The sequence below is a fragment of the Opisthocomus hoazin genome, unplaced genomic scaffold, assembly GCF_030867145.1.
Source record: "Opisthocomus hoazin isolate bOpiHoa1 unplaced genomic scaffold, bOpiHoa1.hap1 HAP1_SCAFFOLD_81, whole genome shotgun sequence".
NCBI lineage: Eukaryota > Metazoa > Chordata > Aves > Opisthocomiformes > Opisthocomidae > Opisthocomus > Opisthocomus hoazin.
Window position 1 is genome coordinate 272,904 of NW_027448990.1, and position 4,597 is coordinate 277,500.

Consider the following 4,597-nt stretch of genomic DNA (forward strand, 5'->3'; position numbering starts at 1 on the left):
GCCTCCCTGCCGGCAGAACGGGTAGACGAGGCCTCCCTGCCTGGAACCGGGTAGACCTGGCATCCCTGCCGGAAGCGGGTAGACCTGGCATCCCTGCCGGTAAAACGGGTAGACCTGGCCTCCCTGCCGGCAGAACGGGTAGACGAGGCCTCCCTGCCTGGAACCGGGTAGACCTGGCATCCCTGCCGGAAGCGGGTAGACCTGGCATCCCTGCCGGTAAAACGGGTAGACCTGGCCTCCCTGCCGGCAGAACGGGTAGACGAGGCCTCCCTGCCTGGAACCGGGTAGACCTGGCATCCCTGCCGGAAGCGGGTAGACCTGGCATCCCTGCCGGCAAAACGGGTAGACCTGGTCTCCCTGCCGCCAAAACGGGTAGACCTGGCCTCCCTGCAGGTAAAACGGGTAGACCTGGCCTCCCTGCCGGCAGAACGGGTAGACCTGGCCTCCCTGCCGCCAGAACGGGTAGACCTGGCATCCCTGCCGGCAAAACGGGTAGACCTGGTCTCCCTGCCGGTAAAACGGGTAGACCTGTTCTCCCTGCCGGCAAAACGGGTAGACCTGGCCTCCCTGCCGGCAGAACGGGTAGACCTGGCCTCCCTGCCGCCAGAACGGGTAGACCTGGCATCCCTGCCGGCAAAACGGGTAGACCTGGTCTCCCTGCCGGTAAAACGGGTAGACCTGGTCTCCCTGCAGGTAAAACGGGTAGACCTGTTATCCCTGCCGGCAAAACGGGTAGACCTGGCATCCCTGCCGGTAAAACGGGTAGACCTGGTCTCCCTGCCGGCAAAAAGGGTAGACCTGTTCTCCCTGCCGCCAGAACGGGTAGACCTGGCCTCCCTGCCGGTAAAATGGGTAGACCTGGTCTCCGTGCAGGTAAAACGGGTAGACCTGGTATCCCTGCCGGCAGAACGGGTAGACCTGGTCTCCCTGCCGCCAGAACGGGTAGACCTGGCATCCCTGCCGGCAAAACGGGTAGACCTGGTCTCCCTGCCGGTAAAACGGGTAGACATGGCCTCCCTGCAGGTAAAACGGGTAGACCTGTTCTCCCTGCCGGCAAAACGGGTAGACCTGGCATCCCTGCCGGCAAAACGGGTAGACCTGGTCTCCCTGCCGGTAAATGGGTAGACCTGGTCTCCCTGCCGCTAGAACGGGTAGACCTGGCCTCCCTGCCGGCAACATGGGTAGACCTGGCCTCCCTGCCGGTAAAACGGGTAGACCTGGCATCCCTGCAGGTAAAACGGGTAGACCTGGCATCCCTGCCGGCAAAACGGGTAGACCTGTTCTCCCTGCAGGTAAAACGGGTAGACCTGTTCTCCCTGCCGCCAGAACGGGTAGACCTGGCATCCCTGCCGGCAAAACGGGTAGACCTGGCATCCCTGCCGGTAAATGGGTAGACCTGGCATCCCTGCCGGAAAAACGGGTAGACCTGGCATCCCTGCCGGCAATACGGGTAGACCTGGTCTCCCTGCCGCTAGAACGGGTAGACCTGGCATCCCTGCCGGTAAAACAGGTAGACCTGGCCTCCCTGCCGCCAGAACGGGTAGACCTGGCATCCCTGCCGGTAAAACGGGTAGACCTGGCCTCCCTGCCGGCAGAACGGGTAGACCTGGTCTCCCTGCAGGTAAAACGGGTAGACCTGGCCTCCCTGCCGGCAGAACGGGTAGACCTGGCCTCCCTGCCGGCAGAAGGGGTAGACCTGTCCTCCCTGCGGACAGAGCGGGTCGCCCGTGCTGGAGGCCCGTATGCAGGGGTGCCTGCACGGGGTGGGAAGGGGCGGCGGCGGGCTGCCTGTGCTCTCTCAGCCGGGGCGGCGGTGGGGGGGCTTGCGGGGGGTGGCTTGGGGCGGCAGGCCGGTCCTGCCGGAGGCCCGTATGCAGGGGTGCCTGCACAGGGTGGGTGGGCCGGCGGCGGGCTGCCTGTGCTCTCTCAGCCGGGGCGGCGGTGGGGGGGCTTGCGGGGGGTGGCTGGGGTCGGCAGGCCGGCCCTGCCGGAGGCCCGTATGCAGGGGTGCCTGCACGGGGTGGGAAGGGGCGGCGGCGGGCTGCCTGTGCTCTCTCAGCCGGGGCGGCGGTGGGGGGGCCTGTGGCGGGTGGCTGGGGGCGGCAGGCCGGCCCTGCCGGAGGCCCGTATGCAGGGGTGCCTGCACGGGGTGGGAAGGGCCGGCGGCGGGCTGCCTGTGCTGTTTCAGTCGGGGCGGCGGTGGGGGGGCTTGCGGGGGGTGGCTGGGGTCGGCAGGCCCGCCCTGCCGGAGGCCCGTATGCAGGGGTGCCTGCACGGGGTGGGTGGGCCTGCGGCGGGCTGCCTGTGCTCTCTGAGCCGGGGCGGCGGTGGGGGGGGCTTGCGGGGGGTGGCTGGGGGCGGCAGGCCGGCCCTGCCGGAGGCCCGTATGCAGGGGTGCCTGCACGGGGTGGGAAGGGGCGGCGGCGGGGTGCCTGTGCTCTCTGAGCCGGGGCGGCGGTGGGGGGGCTTGCGGGGGGTGGCTGGGGTCGGCAGGCCGGCCCTGCCGGAGGCCCGTATGCAGGGGTGCCTGCACGGGGTGGGAAGGGCCGGCGGCGGGCTGCCTGTGCTCTCTCAGCCGGGGCGGCGGTGGGGGGGCCTGTGGCGGGTGGCTGGGGGCGGCAGGCCGGCCCTGCCGGAGGCCCGTATGCAGGGGTGCCTGCACGGGGTGGGAAGGGCCGGCGGCGGGCTGCCTGTGCTCTCTCAGCCGGGGCGGCGGTGGGGGGGGTTGCGGGGGGTGGCTGGGGTCGGCAGGCCGGCCCTGCCGGAGGCCCGTATGCAGGGGTGCCTGCACGGGGTGGGAAGGGCCGGCGGCGGGCTGCCTGTGCTCTCTCAGCCGGGGCGGCGGTGGGGGGGGTTGCGGGGGGTGGCTGGGGTCGGCAGGCCGGCCCTGCCGGAGGCCCGTATGCAGGGGTGCCTGCACGGGGTGGGTGGGCCTGCGGCGGGCTGCCTGTGCTCTCTGAGCCGGGGCGGCGGTGGGGGGGGCTTGCGGGGGGTGGCTGGGGGCGGCAGGCCGGCCCTGCCGGAGGCCCGTATGCAGGGGTGCCTGCACGGGGTGGGAAGGGGCGGCGGCGGGTTGCCTGTGCTCTCTCAGCCGGGGCGGCGGTGGGGGGGCTTGCGGGGGGTGGCTGGGGGCGGCAGGCCGGCCCTGCCGGAGGCCCGTATGCAGGGGTGCCTGCACGGGGTGGGAAGGGCCGGCGGCGGGCTGCCTGTGCTGTCTCAGTCGGGGCGGCGGTGGGGGGGCTTGCGGGGGGTGGCTGGGGTCGGCAGGCCGGCCCTGCCGGAGGCCCGTATGCAGGGGTGCCTGCACGGGGTGGGTGGGCCGGCGGCGGGCTGCCTGTGCTCTCTGAGCCGGGGCGGCGGTGGGGGGGGCTTGCGGGGGGTGGCTGGGGGCGGCAGGCCGGCCCTGCCGGAGGCCCGTATGCAGGGGTGCCTGCACGGGGTGGGAAGGGGCGGCGGCGGGGTGCCTGTGCTCTCTCAGCCGGGGCGGCGGTGGGGGGGCTTGCGGGGGGGTGGCTGGGGGCGGCAGGCCGGTCCTGCCGGAGGCCCGTATGCAGGGGTGCCTGCACGGGGGTGGGTTGGGGGGGGCGGCGGGAATTTTTTGGTTTTTGTTGCTTTTTTATTTCTTTTTCCGCTTTTGAAACAGAGACGCCGCCCCGTCCTCGGGCGTTTCAGCCGAGCTGATGGAAAGCGGCGCCCCTTCCCGTCGCTTGCGGGGGGGGGTGGTGCAGGAGGGGGGAGGCGGCGCGCGCCTGAAATTCCCCTCGCCACCCCCCGTTTCCGAGACTTCGCCGTATCTAGTGGAAGGCGCTAAGCTTGGCCGGACTGTCTCGCTGAAGGCTTTCTTACTCTGCATCGGTTCTGACGGTGGGCGAGAAAAAAAAACAAAACCAAAGCAGAGCAGGGAAACAGTTACAAAAATTTCTTGAGAGCCAGCACCGGCCCGCCCATCGGCAGACGGAGCGGCGCCCGGGGTCAACGAGTGCCACCCTGCTGCTTAGCAACCGGAACCCGAGCCGGCCCGCCCCGCCCACCCGCCGGCAAGGGGCGGGCGCTTCCCCGCGGCAGAAGGGGGAGACAGAGACTGAGAGACGGGGTCGAGGAGCAGGCGGGGAGCCTTGCGCTGAGGTAGGCTGGGGACGGGGCCTCTTTTCCGAGAAGATTGAGGTTTGAGTCGGGGGGGGGGGGGGGGGGGGGGCGGCGGCAGGGGCTGCTTGTGCGCTCTCGGCCGGGGCGGCGGTGGGGGGGTGGCGGGGTGGGGGGGGGCAGCGGAGCGGCCGTGCCGGAGGCCCGTATGCAGGGGTGCCCGCACCGGGGGGGGGGTGGGGGGGGGCGGCGGCAGGGGCTGCTTGTGCGCTCTCGGCCGGGGCGGCGGTGGGGGGGGGCTTGCGGGTGGGGGTGCGGCGGCCGGGCTGCCGTGCCGGAGGCCCGTTTGCAGGGGTGCCTGCACGGGGGGAGGTGGGGGGGGGGGGGGGCGGGGCGGCGGGAATTTTTTGGTTTTTGTTGCTTTTTTATTTTTTTTCCGCTTTTGAAACACAGACGCCGCCCCGCCTTCGGGCGTTTCAGCCGAGCTGATAGAAAGCTGCGCCCCTTCCCGTTG